Source organism: Acanthochromis polyacanthus, chromosome 2 (assembly GCF_021347895.1).
Source record: "Acanthochromis polyacanthus isolate Apoly-LR-REF ecotype Palm Island chromosome 2, KAUST_Apoly_ChrSc, whole genome shotgun sequence".
Classification (NCBI taxonomy): Eukaryota; Metazoa; Chordata; class Actinopteri; family Pomacentridae; genus Acanthochromis; species Acanthochromis polyacanthus.
The window spans coordinates 48,484,513-48,499,216 of record NC_067114.1 but is presented as its reverse complement, the minus strand read 5'-3'; the positions used below and the strand labels follow the sequence as shown (position 1 = coordinate 48,499,216).

The following is a 14,704-nucleotide window of genomic DNA, read 5'->3' as shown; positions in this document are numbered from 1 at the left end:
GAGCAGCTTCTCTAATAGAGGAATCTGTTCTTGTGAGGAGTGTCAGTGCCAGCAGGCTGGTGGTGTTGCTGAAGAGCACTGAGGCAGCTGAGGAGGCCTTCCAGAACTTCACACTGTTTGTCTCCAAAGACAGTAAAGAGGGAGATGGATGAGATCACTGCTCTTAATATTCCTGATGTTAATGTAAACTTCTGGTCCTGAACGCAGCACACTGAAACGTTCCTTTGTTTTAAACTCTCTGAGGTTCTGACCTGGTGAAGATGGAACTTTTTTGTTTAGAAACAGACAGAGCTGATAGAGACCAAAACAGCTGCTGGAGAGCCTCTGAGCAACACACTGAACCAGCTCCTTCAGACCATTGGAGGACCTCCTGAAGCTGAAAACCCAACCCCAGTCTCCAAAGTTATAACCCAACATCAGGAACTGAGATCCTAATGGTTCCACAGAATCCTGTTTCCCATCAGACGGCCTGCAGGGTCTTCATGTTCCGGATCAAACCTCATCAGACGGCCTGCAGGGCCTTCATATTCCGGATCAAACCTCATCAGACGGCCTGCAGGGTCTTCATGTTCTGGATCAAACCTCATCAGACGGCCTGCAGGGCCTTCATATTCCGGATCAAACCTCATCAGACGGCCTGCAGGGTCTTCATGTTCCGGATCAAACCTCATCAGACGGCCTGCAGGGTCTTCATGTTCCGGATCAAACCTCATCAGACGGCCTGCAGGGCCTTCATATTCCGGATCAAACCTCATCAGACGGCCTGCAGGGCCTTCATGTTTCAGATCAAAGCTCATTAATGCTGCTGGAAAAATGGCGACCTGCTTCAAATCACAGCTTCAGTGCAGAGACACCTGCAGAGCTTCATCAGAGCAGATTAAGTCTGTGCGAAACAGGATGAAGCTCCTTTTTCTTTTTCTCTTTTCTCTCTGCAGCTTCAACAGTTTGCTCATATTCAGGCTGTGAGTTTGACCAGATCCTGAAGTCCCGCCCCCTTTGCTGTCACCTGTCTGGCCTGCAGGTAATCACCTGGCAGTCAGCTCAAATGTAAACTGTAAAGCAGCTCGTTACCATCCACTGCAGTGAGGCCACCATAAAGAAAAGCCTGCAGACAGACCTCCGTTTCTCTGTTCTTATGTTTCTGGTTGAACCTCACATGTTGTCTTCTGGATTTTGCAGCTCTTCGAGTGTCTCTTTCTGAAGACGTTTACTTTCATAGTTTCCGCCTGCAGGGAACAATAAAGCTTCCCTCATCGGTCTTTAAGTGCAGCTGTAAAACCTAAGAAGTCCTGAGGTTCTTCATGTTGATTTGTTTGTGATGACCTCCATTAGAGAGGTCAAGGGTCACTAGAAAAGAATGTAAGAAGCACTTTGGGATCTGATCTGAGAGCTGATTTTATTTTCAATTGGTGTTCAAAAAGAAGAAATTATGAACAGAGGAAACAAAATCATTTTTACAACTCAGGCTGGCTACAACATTTGAGGTTTGTGTTAAAGTGAGCAGAGCTGCAGCCACCAAACATGAACCTGAGTTTATTAGAGAACAGGTCAGGAGAACGGACAGAAGAACAAACAGACAGGAGAATGGACAGAAGAATGAGGAGAAACTGTTCAAACCACCAGAAACCAACAGTCAACATCTGATCAGCTGCTGTTATGCTTTACTTCCAGAAATCTAGTTTAATGTAAAGATTTACTCTGAAAAGTAGTAAAAGGCATTTACTTCAATGTTCTAGATGTTCTTCATTCCTCTGAATATGAACCAAAATGTGATTTAAAGCTCTAAAATAATCAGTACATTACTTAACAAACGTCAGTAAAGAAACAAAACACAGGTCTAGAACTGAAAACAAGGCTGGAAGACATTTCCTTTAGTCCACTTCCTGTCCTTTACAGCAGGTTCTAGGTGTCCAGTACAGAGGACCCGGTCTTAGTTCCGTCTCAGTGACTTCCTCTTTTAATGAGGATCCTGAACCAGTTTCACTGTGGAACTTCTCAACACCTTCAGTCTGAATCTGTCTCTGCTCAGATTGACCACTGATATCAATCATGGCTTTCAGGAATGTTTGGGAATGTTGGGGAATGTGCGGTGGTGGAAAGTGGGTCAGGAATTCTGAGCTCCGCTGCTTCACCAGAAACACGACCACCACAAATTAACCAGATTTCAACAGGAGGTGGAAACGTTTCAGCCTGACTGACAGATTTCATCAGAGGGAGCAAACAGACAAAAACTCAGATAGAAGAGGCAGGAACATGTACTGCATAATGTAGACGCACTGGATACATTTACTGCATAATGTACACGCACTGGATACATTTACTGCATAATGTACACGCACTGGATACATTTACTGCATAATGTAGACGCACTGGATACATTTACTGCATAATGTACACGCACTGGATACATTTACTGCATAATGTACACGCACTGGATACATTTACTGCATAATGTAGACGCACTGGATACATTTACTGCATAATGTAGACGCACTGGATACATTTACTGCATAATGTAGACGCACTGGATACATTTACTGCATAATGTACACACACTGTACATATAGTACACAGACTACACACACAGTATAAGGACGTGTTCAGGTGTTGGCTGTTCGACTGTATACTGATAGTACTTTGTACCTCTGAAAGCAGGATTTTTACTTGTGTCAAAGTATTCTGACCTACGATCTTCCTACTTTTCCAAAAACACAGGGTCTGAATAGTTTTTCTAAAACTGCCTTGAACTTCACTGTGGTGAAGCTGAGATGAACTCTGAGTTTCTGGGTTTCCATCTATCTTCCCTCTGACTGGTCTCCAGGTGGTGCTACACACTGATTTTAGAACAGGTGAACTCAGTCTTTAGGTGGAGTCTTCAGGGTTGCAGGAGTTTGTCTGTTTCCAGTCAGCTGTTGGTTCCTGTGAATGTGTTCAAATAGAAACAGCTTCACATTTAGTCTTCGTCTGCAGCTGGAGGTGAACAGACCTGGGGCCCCTCTGATCCCCACCCCCACCTCAGCTTCCTCTGTTTATTTTACCGCCTTCTGCTGCTGCACAGGTTCAGGACGACCAATCACAGAGCTGCAGGACGACCAATCACAGAGTCCTTCAAAAAAATCCTGGATCCAGACGGTGATCCGGATCACCTCCAAAATCTAATCGATTGTTACTTTTGCTCTTCCGGACATCCTGTAAAATTTTGGTGAAAATCTGTCCGTGACTTTTTGAGTTATGCTGTTAACAGACAGACAGACAGATCGCCTGGCGGAGGTATGCGCTCTCTGAGTGCTTTTCTAGTTTAAAATGCTTTCATTTGCTTTTAAATCGTTACATGGTCTCACCATACTCTGAGCCGATCCCTCAGGTCAGCTGATCAGCTGCTCCTGAGGATCCCCAAAACAAGGCTGAAGCTCAGAGGGGATCAAACGTTTTCTGTGGCAGCTCCAAAGCTTTGGAATGAGCTGCCACATTAGACAGGCCTCCTCATTGCCTAACTTTAAAACCCTTCTTAAAACCACCTTTTATCGTTGGCATTTCACACCACATAGGTTTGTTGTTTTTCATGTGCATGCATATATATCTGGGAGGGGCAGTCCAGTTTGTTTAGTCTATTTATTGTTTTTGTTTTTATTGTGCAGTCTGTTTTTACTTCTTACTGTTTTTATCCTAGTTAATGTTTTTATCATTATTATTTTTATTTTTAATCTTGTTGTTTATGCTTATGTACAGCACCTTGGTCAACTGTGGTGGTTTTAAAGGTGCTTTATAAATAAATTTGATTTGAGTAGCAGGACGACCAATCACAGAGCTGCAGGACAAATTGACAGATGGTCTGTAGCGGGCCCAGAGTCTTCATCACCACTGTCCTCCTCCTCCTCATCATCATCGTCAGCCACATCACCAAACCTCCAACCAAAACTAACTACACCGTTAAGGAAATGCGACCTGTGCACTGCAGCTCCCCTCTAAGCTAATGCTGGTGTGTTACCTTTAGAAATAATAAAAATAATAACTTTCTGACCACAGCAGAACTTCTCCTTCTGATCCAACAGACAGAAACTGTTCAAAGAAGAACGTCTGAGTCTCAGACTGACATCAACCCTCCAAACAGGAGGAACTCAAACCCAGCAAATGAATCAATATCATGTTTCTGCATCACAGTGTGGTGCAAAAACCAACAGGAGACTCTGAAATGTACAAAAGCTAAAACAAACAAAAGAGTTTCAGACCATCCATCCATCCTCTATCCACCACTTTATCCTCACTAGGGTCGCGGGGGGTGCTGGAGCCTATCCCAGCTGACTCTGGTGAAGGCAGGGGAATATCCCAGGCCCAGACTGGGATTTGAACCAGGGATCTTCTTGTTGCAAGGCGAAAGTGCTAAGCAGTACCCCACTGTGCAGCCCCAGCAAGAAGATCCCCGGTTCAAATCCCGGCCTGGGATCTTTCTGCATGGAGTTTGCATGTTCTCCCTGTGCATGTGTGGGTTTTCTCCGGGTACTCCGGCTTCCTCCCACAGTCCAAAAACATGCTGAGGTTAATTGGTTACTCTAAATTGTCCGTAGGTGTGAATGTGAGTGTGATTGTGTGTCTGTATATGTAGCCCTGTGACAGACTGGTGACCTGTCCAGGGTGTCCCCTGCCTTCACCCGAGTCAGCTGGGATAGACTCCAGCACCCCCATGACCCTAGTGAGGATAAAGCGGTGTATAGAGGATGGATGGATCGATCTTCTTGCTGCAAGGCGAAAGTGCTAACCACTACTCCACTGTGCAGCCCAGTTTCAGACCAGCGATCATCTATTCTGACATCAGCAGGAAACAAAAGGAGAAACCTTAAACAGCTGCAGCTCAGCGTGCTGGTCAGTCTGTTTCTGTTTGCTAACCCTGAAGAACTCCTCTGATGACAGAAACTTGTTGATGCTCAGGTGGGAGTTAAACGTTGAGCATGTTTGACTCAGCAGGTCACAGTTTCTGTTTGTGGCTGTGTAGAAATCCAACATCCTCGTGTGCTTGGCCTCAGGCAGCTGGAATTCATTAGACCCTCCCCCTCAGCAGCCTGTTTTTACCACATTATAAATCCATTCAGGACGGAGTCAGACTGAGAGCAGCTGTGCCTCGACAACACGAGACGAACAACAACAGCAGATAAACTGGAGTCCGAGGGGCTGATTCTGATCTTCAGGTTTAAGAACTTTAACTCTTATTCCAGCTTTCCTGGTCAGAGAGTGTCGTCCCATCAGCTCATTTAAAGATGTCCATTCTGTCACTGTTGTGGAATCAGTCTGAGACCTTCAGCAGGTGTTCGCAGTAAGCTTCACCTGGACAGGTAACCACTCTGTTGCAGGGTTCCTCTTAGACCCTCCCTAACTCTGGATGTTCTACTGCTGGGCTGGAGGTGAAGCTGGGAATGTTAGAACTTTTGGCTCAGTGCCTTCTTCACTAGATAATGATGACTTACTAGAATTATAATTTAATTTCCAGAATTCTGTGACATCCTGCCAAACACACACAGTTCCCCGTGTTATTACAGTAATTACATGTATCCCTACCTGCTGCTGTAAACACCAGAGGCAGCTGATGGTGGAAAATTACAGTCAGGAAAGCTCCAGATCAGAAAGAGAATGTGAAAAGTCAGCGATCTTCATTCATACTGCTCAGTGTGATCATCGCTAAGCTCCAGGTCTGACAGAAACATCAGAGAATCAAATTATTTCCAGGCTTGTTTTTGATCCTGAATGATTTAATGAGTCAAACCTCCAGCAGAGAACAAACACTGTGACTCACTGCTGCTCAAACTGGCTCCTGTTAAAGTTTATGCACCAGTAAAACCAGGAACCCGTTAGAGAAAGCTGCTGTTAGACCGTCTGCAGGATAATCTGCTGCCATTCTACACGTGTTAAACTGCTTTAAGAGCCCTTTAAACGTCCAATGAAAGCAGTGACTGAACAAAGTGTAGCGAGAGGTTGAGAACAACCAAAAAGAACAAACGAAACGACTAACATTCAGACTGCATCATTATCCCAAACAAAGGGAGTCAATAGCTCCTGACACAAACACAAAAACCTGGAATTAGATCTCAATATTTCCTGGAATTCAGTTCAAACTCTTGCATTTCTGAAAAATACATCCAGGAAGTTTATCCTGGACCCGACATTCCGGCCCTGAACCCAACCCTGACCTCTACTATCAGGTAAAGCCAAAGTTCACAGCAGGAAGCTCAGACAAAGACACACCCAGTGGCAACAGCAATAATTAATAATAAAATATATTTATGGAGTCATTTATGTGTCCACACAATGCAGACCCCAAAACTTGTGACACTGAAAAAGATCAGCGGACTGGACCTGAAGTTCTCTGATCATTTCTGTCAAACAGCAGCTGGGAGCTTGAATTTGTTCACAATAAACCTGAAAATGACCTGAAATAAAACAACAGCCTGCTGCTGGTCAACACTGAGAGACTCACAGGAAGAAAGAACATTTAATCCAGCTGCTGACTGTGTTACCTTCACTGACCTTCACACAGTCTGGACCTGCTGAAGTCTAAACACCTGAAGGAAACTGTGAGTCAGACCAAGAGAAAAGTGCTGCAGCTGTTTGAGCTAAATGCAGGTTAAAGTAAACAGGCAGCTCTTCATCTCTAACGTTTGATTACAGTGGATGCAGCGCTGCTGTAAACATTTGCAGTGGGTCAGTGAACGCCTCGCCGTCTGTCAATGATGCCTGGACAGAAAAATCTCCATCTCATCAAATCCTTAGTGTCACCAATCATAAAAATCTGGAGAAAGAATCTTAGATGTGGTTCTCTAGTTGGTGGAAATAACTCACCGTGTTTATCGACATGAAAACATTCAGAACAAAAAGGAATAAAAGTGAAACAAAAACAGTGAATTAGGAAAATGACAAACTCATTTTAAGTTGAGTAAAGTGCAGAAAATGAAAAACGACCATCAGATGATGTGCTTTGTCAGCAGGAAATATTCCAAAGAACAGAAGTTTAAATCTGTCCAAAGAACTCAATGAAAGGAAAAGATTTGATTCTTCATGTTAGAGCTGAAGGTTTCTGATGTGTGTCTGCTAACATCTGACTTCATCTTCATGAGAAGTTCTTCAGCACGACGTTCAGTCAATCTCAGATCAGACGGATCTGTTCTGAAACCCAGCCTCACTTCCTGTCACACAGGTGTAGTTCAGGTAGAACAGATTCTAGGACAAGATCTGGCAGGACATTCTTTAACAGAAGTAACCAGACTGATCAGTAACCAGACTGATCAATAACCAGATTGATCAGTAACCAGACTGATCAATAACCATCTGGATCAATAACCATCTGATCAATAACCAGACTGATCAATGACCATCTGATCAATAACCAGACTGATCAATAACCAGACTGATCAATAACCAGACTGATCAGTAACCAGACTGATCAATGACCATCTCATCAATAACCAGATTGATCAATAACCATCTGATCAATAATCAGACTTATCAGTAAGAATCTGATCAATAACCAGACTGATCAATAACAAGATGGATCAATAACATCTGATCAACAACCAGACTGATCAATAACCAGACTGATCAATAACCAGACTGATCAGTAACCAGACTGATCAATGACCATCTCATCAATAACCAGATTGATCAATAACCATCTGATCAATAATCAGACTTATCAGTAAGAATCTGATCAATAACCAGACTGATCAATAACAAGATGGATCAATAACATCTGATCAACAACCAGACTGATCAATAACCATCTGATCAGTAATCAGACTGATCAGTAACCAGATGGATCAATAACCATCTGATCAATAACCAGACTGATCAATAACCAGACTGATCAGTAACCAGACTGATCAATAACCATCTGATCAGTAATCAGACTGATCAGTAACCAGACTGATCAATAACCAGATTTATCAGTAACCAGATGAATCAATAACCAGACTGATCAGTAATCAGACTGATCAGTAACCAGATGGATCAATAACCAGACTGATCAATAACCAGATTGATCAGTAACCAGATGAATCAATAACCAGACTGATCAGTAATCAGACTGATCAGTAACCAGATTTATCAGTAACCAGATGGATCAATAACCAGACTGATCAGTAATCAGACTGATCAGTAACCAGATGGATCAATAACCAGACTGATCAATAACCAGATTGATCAGTAACCAGATGGATCAATAACCAGACTGATCAGTAATCAGACTGATCAGTAATCAGACTGATCCGTAACCAGACTGATGAATAACCAGACTGATCAATAACCATCTGATCAATAACCAAACTGATCAATAACCAGACTGATCAATGACCATCTGATCAATAACAGATTGATCAATAACATCTGATCAATAACCAGACTGATCAATAACCATCTGATCAATGACCATCTGATCAATAACCAGATTGATCACTAACATCTGATCAATAACCAGACTGATCAACAACATCTGATCAATAACCAGACTGATCAACAACCAGATTGATCAATAAGCATCTGATCAGTAACCAGACTGATCAATAACCATCTGATCAATAACCAGACTGATCAATAACCAGACTGATCAATAACCATCTGATCAATAACCAGACTGATCAATAACCAGACTGATCAATGACCATCTGATCAATAACCAGACTGATCAACAACCAGATTGATCAATAACCATCTGATCAATAACCAGACTGATCAATAACCAGACTGATCAATAACCATCTGATCAATAACCAGACTGATCAATAACCAGACTGATCAATAACCATCTGATCAATAACCAGACTGATCAATAACCATCTGGTCACAGGAACATCCCAGTGTGGTTCTGCTGTGAGATGTTTGTGTTCTGGTCGTTGCTGAGCAGACTCTTGGCTCTAATCTTCTGGTTCCTGTCGGTTCTTCCTCATCCTTCATATTTTTAGCTGCTGGATAAAAAGTCTCCGACCTTCACTCGCCACAGACTCTTTGTCTCAGAAAGAAAAGCAGATAAAAACGTGACGCAGTGTCAGGAACATCAAGGAAACCATAAATCAGAGCCTGTTTCCGTGGAGACAGGATGGAGTTATCAGAGAACAAACTGTTCCAGGTCTTCTAATCAATCAGGAACACTGAGCAGCTTCAGGAATTCTTGTCAGCGTCGTTTGTTAGAAACAGAATCTTTCTGAGTGGAGGTTCCATGTTCTCCTGCTGGGTTCTCACCAGGTTCTCCAAAGACCTGCTGAGGCTACCTGCTGGTTCTAAACTGTCTGTAGGTGTGAATGTGAATCTGGTCATCTGACAGACTGTTACCTGTCCAAGTGAACCTGTGATGGACTGTTACCTGTCCAAGTCAACCTGTGATGGACTGTTACCTGTCCAAGTCAACCTGTGATGGACTGTTACCTGTCCAGGTGAACCTGTGATGGACTGTTACCTGTCCAAGTCAACCTGTGATGGACTGTTACCTGTCCAAGTCAACCTGTGATGGACTGTTACCTGTCCAAGTCAACCTGTGATGGACTGTTACCTGTCCAGGTGAACCTGTGATGGACTGTTACCTGTCCAAGTCAACCTGTGATGGACTGTTACCTGTCCAAGTCAACCTGTGATGGACTGTTACCTGTCCAAGTCAACCTGTGATAGGCTGTTACCTGTCCAAGTGAACCTGTGATGGACTGTTACCTGTCCAGGTGTGACGACCCCCATCCTGTTGCCAGTGTGGTGATCCTAATGTTTGTCTTGTCTTTAAAGAGCTGACAACAGGAGGTGACCAAGGACGGTTAAGGGTCCAGCTTGACTTCCGGTTCTCGAGGATAAAAGCTGGCTTCCGCTGTTGAGCTGGACAGTACGGGCTGCCTGGGCATTGGGGGCAGGGGCTCTCTCTCTCCTCACACTGACTCTGTGGCTGTTGGGGTGCAGCCCACATGGCTGGGCTGGGCACTTTATTTCACCGTGTGTTTTCCCGTACTGTACTTTTTGCGTATTTGGTCAAGGACGGAGTTCAGTGTATAGGATTTTGTGGCTGATCCCACGTTTGAGAAGCTTGATGATAGTACTAAAAATAATCTGATGTCTATTGCTGTGCGTTTGGAATACCTGTGGTAAAGCAGGATAAAAAGGCAAATATCAAACATCAAATTCATTCCGCGTTGGCTGAGAAAAGCATTTTACCCCCTGTTGTGGCGTTGACCGCTGAGGCCGGGGCTGGAGCACCCGATGCTGAGGTGCGTAAGATGGAGTTGAAGCTGGCTATGCGTCGTTTAGAGATCGATTTTGAACTGTGTACATTAGAAATGGAAGCAGCGGCGAGACGTGAGGCAACGTAGGTGGTCAGTCAGCCGAGCAGCTGTCCGGTACAGTCAGATTTTGATGTTAGTAAGTGTATTCGTTTAATTCCCCCGTTTACAGAGAGAGACGTGGATAAGTATTTTGTTTTATTTGAGTGTGTGGCAACGACACTCAGTTGGCCGAAGAATCTGTGGCCGTTGCTTTTGCAGTGTGTATTGACAGGCAGGGCGCAAGAAGCTTATGCCTCACTTTCACCTGAGGATGGTTTAAACTATGATAAAGTCAAGAGTGCAGTGGAAAGCGCGCATGAGCTTGTGCCAGAAGTGTACTGGCAAAAATTTCGCCGTGGTAGGAAAACTGAGAGACAGAATTATGTGGAATTTGGACGAGATAAAGCTGCATTGTTTGACCGGTGGTGCGCTGCGCAGAATGTTAAAAAGTTTGACCAGTTACGGGAATTGATTTTGATGGAGGAATTAAAAAACTGTTAACCGGAGAAGATTGCAACTTATATTAACGAACAAAAGGCTATGAAGGTGTCGGATGCAGCGGTATTGGCAGACGAGTACGAACTAACTCATAAAGACTATTTTCACAATATGGGTTCTGGCCAGTATATTGGTTCTGGTAGGCAAAGAGACGCGCGGAGCGAGGGCTTTGATCGGTCTAATACTACAAGACGGCTGGAGTTTAAAGGTGCTGCTGCATGTGATTGTGATCAGATTTGTCACTATTGTCAGAGACGTGGGCACATTAAAGCAGATTGTCAGGCATGGAAAGCGAAGTCCAGGATGTTGCAGGCTAATCCAAAGGGGGCTGGTTTAGCTGCATCTGTGCAATCCCTGAGTTGTAAATATTTCCAGGAGTCTTTATTGTGTATGTTATATGTTTCTTTTAACTCTTCAAATGATTTAAAGGTTTTGTTGTGGTAAAGACATTGAATATGATTGATTCCTTTGGTATGCCATTCTCTCCAGAACAACACCTTTCCCCCTATTTTTAATCAGGGGTTATTCCATATAGATGATGAACCTGTAAGGAAACATGCCTTCCTTCTTATGTATGCGGTGCCAATGAAATTATTGGATTTTCATCTTGAGATTTTGAACTATGACTCAGGTAATCTGCTGCTTTAAATGGAGCAATTAATTCTTCTTCTAGGTCCACCCACACAGGTCTGTCCTTTCTGAATGAGAGTAATGATGTTATTTGAGCCGCTATAAATGATTCTTGGTAGAGCTTCATATTAGGAAGACTCAGACCCCCGTATTCTACTTTAGCTTGTCGCCTTGTTATTTTCATCCTCGCCCTTTTCCCAGCCCAGATAAATTGATTGAACATTTTGTCTATGGTTTTAAAAAGAGCCGTTGGTATATTTATAGGTATCATGTTTAAGAGACAATTCAATTTTGGGGTTACCACCATTTTTATAGCTTGTATTCTTCCCCATAATGATAACTGTAATTTATCCCAACTCTTGAGTAAGATTTCTATTTTAGCCCAGACTGGGTTGAAATGATCAAATATTATGTTCTCTAGTCCCGGATTCAAACATATTCCAAGGTATTTTAGGTTTTTAGCTACCCATTCGAATTTCCATTTAAGGAAACTGCTTTTCTAACAACTTCTAGAGCGTGGCATCACTTCAGACTTGTTCCAGTTGATCATATATGCTGATATAGAAGAGAACGAGCTGATAGTTTCTAAAATTGTAGGTATTGATTTCTGAGGATCTGATATCATGACCAATATATCGTCTGCAAAAGTTGATCATTTGTTTTCTTGCCCCCCCATTGTTATTCCTGTGATTGATTTGTTTGATCTTACAGCTTTTGCAAGGGGTTCTATGATAAACAAGAGGGGTGAGAGTGGGTCTCCCTGGTTTGTCCCTCACTGCAAAGGAGTCTGACCTCAGACCATTAGTTGTTACCTCAGATTTAGGCTGATTGTAAATGAGCTTGATAATGTTCTGGAATCCTAAACCAAAACCAAATTCTTGTAAGGCAAAGCTGAGGTAACTCCAGCTAACCCGATCAAATGCCTGGTTTGCATCTAGGGACAAAGTAGAGTGGAGTGTCCCAGTCTTTGACCTTCCACATTAAATGAAGTAAGCGTCTGAAACTATCTGAGGAGGTCCTGCCCTTCACAAAGTTATTACATTATTCATTCTAAGTGCAAAGATTTTTGTCCACAGCTTTTCATCCCAGCATAGTAGACTGATTGGCCGATAACTTCCACACTCCAGGAGGTCTTTTCCTTTTTTCAGTATAAGTGTGATTATTGATTCTGTCATAGAAAATGGAAGCTGTGCCTTATTAATGGCTGAGCTAAATGTTTTTAGTAATTCAGAGCTAAGATCGTCTGCAAACTTGTAAAATTCATTTGGAATCCCATCTGTACCTGGGCTTTTTCCTGAGGGTAAGGGTTGTATTATTTTATTCACCTCTTCAAGTGTTATTGGGTGTTCCAGGTATTTCATATCTTCTTCTGACAATTTAGGGAGATTTAAATGTTCAAAGAATGTTTTTGCTGTACTTAGGTCTGGTTCACCCTCTGCCCTGTAGAGTTCTTCATAGACCTGTTTAAATACCGGGTTCATTTCTTTGTGGTTAGTAACCAGTGCTCCAGTTTTATTTCTAATTGCTCCTATTTGGTGAGCAGCTTCTCTAGCGTTCAGCTGACTGACTAATAGCTGGCTTGCTTTTTCACCAGATTCCTACCATTTTTGTCTATGAAGAGAATATTCTGCTTTTTTTGTGTATATATTATTTAGTTTGTATTTAATTTTCATTAGGTTGGCCAGGCAGGTGTTATTTGGATTTTGCCTAAATTTACTTTCTATCTTTTAATGTCTTCCTCATATTGAGTCAATTTTATCCTGTCCTGTTTCTTTATTAAAGCTGTTTGTTGTATGAAGACACCCGTATGTAGGCTTTGAAAACATCCCATACAATATTCCATTATTTATTTCAAAGAATGTTTTAATGTTTTATTCTCATTCTGTAATACACTTGTATTCATTTGCCATCCTTTCGATCTTTCTTGAGTCTCACCAGAGGTAACACTAGGTCAACAGGAGCACGGTCTGTCATGGCTGTTGTGTCTATACTGCAGGTGACCGTATTTTCAATCAGGGCATGTGAAATCAGATAATAATCAATACGAGAATGAACTGAATGTCTGTGTGAAAAGAACGTGTAGTCTCTGGTATCTGGATTTAACAATCTCCAGACATCATGTAGCCCTGTGTCTTTGCAAAGTGTTTTCATAGCTTCCTGCGTCTTGGACGGTCTGGTAATACCCTGGCCAGATCAGTCTAGGAACACGTCAAGAATTTGGTTATAATCCCCTCCTAGAATCACTGGGAAATTACCAAAATCTAATATAATCTTTTTTAGTTGTAGAAAGAAGTCTGGGTCTTCTGTGTTAGGAGCATACAGGTTGCCTAGGATTACATTTTGTCTGCCAGATTCACTAAAAGTATAAGAATTCTTCCCTCTTTATCTCTATATTCTTTTTCCACTATAATATTGGTCTTTTTTGAGAACAATATGGAAACACCCCGCTTTTTTGAGTAAAATTATTATGATAAGCACATTTAATCCATCTGTCATGAATTCTAGGTGTTTCTTTTTCCAAAAGATGTGTCTCTTTAAGCATGATCACATCTGAACCCCTTTGCTTAAGATAGTTTAGAACTTTTCGCCTTTTTATATATGAGCCCAAACCATTAACATTCCAAGAAGAAATTTTGATCATATTATGACCAATGACAATCTAATTTAGTATATTTTTCTGTATTATAACTCCTGAACCAATTAACATTGATTACCTTTGTCTGTGAAAAGTGCATAACCAAACACCAAAACCCAAACTAACGGCTTTCCCCTTTCCAAAACTAAGAAACCCCTCTGAACAAATTCTACCCTTTGGTCCCCTTCCCGCCCCTCCAAGTACATCCCTGTTCCTCATGACAGGTCTCGAGTTAGAGTGCTGAAGCTCCAACCATCCTGTAAACAAATCTTATTAATATACTTAAAGTCTGAAAGATCGTATGACATATAAAAAGATGAAGAGTGAATTTAAAAAAAAAATGGTGAATCTTAATCATTATATTTCAATATCAAAACATATGTACAGTTCCTTGTGAAAGTATTCGGCCCCCTTGAACTTTTCAACCTTTCGCCACATTTCAGGCTTCAAACATAAAGATATAAAATTTTAATTTTTTGTCAAGAATCAACAACAATTGGGACACAATCGTGAAGTGGAACGAAATTATTGGATATTTTAACCTTTTTTAACAAATCAAAACTGAAAAGTGGGGCGTGCAATATTATTGGGCCCCTTTACTTTCAGTGCAGCAAACTCACTCCAGAAGTTCAGTGAGGATCTCTGAATGATCCAATGTTGTCCT

The 14,704-nt window shown here is 42.0% G+C and overlaps 1 long non-coding RNA gene across 1 annotated transcript; it reads right to left on the bottom strand.

The window, feature by feature from the left end:
- Positions 1–1,377: 1,377 nt before the first annotated feature.
- Positions 1,378–14,426, bottom strand: LOC127531547 (uncharacterized). Its single transcript, XR_007938681.1, has 3 exons — positions 9,558–14,426; positions 9,434–9,526; positions 1,378–9,402 (listed from the first exon to the last, which is right to left on the bottom strand). It is a non-coding gene; the product is annotated as an uncharacterized LOC127531547 (long non-coding RNA).
- Between the last annotated feature and the right edge of the window lie 278 nt (positions 14,427–14,704).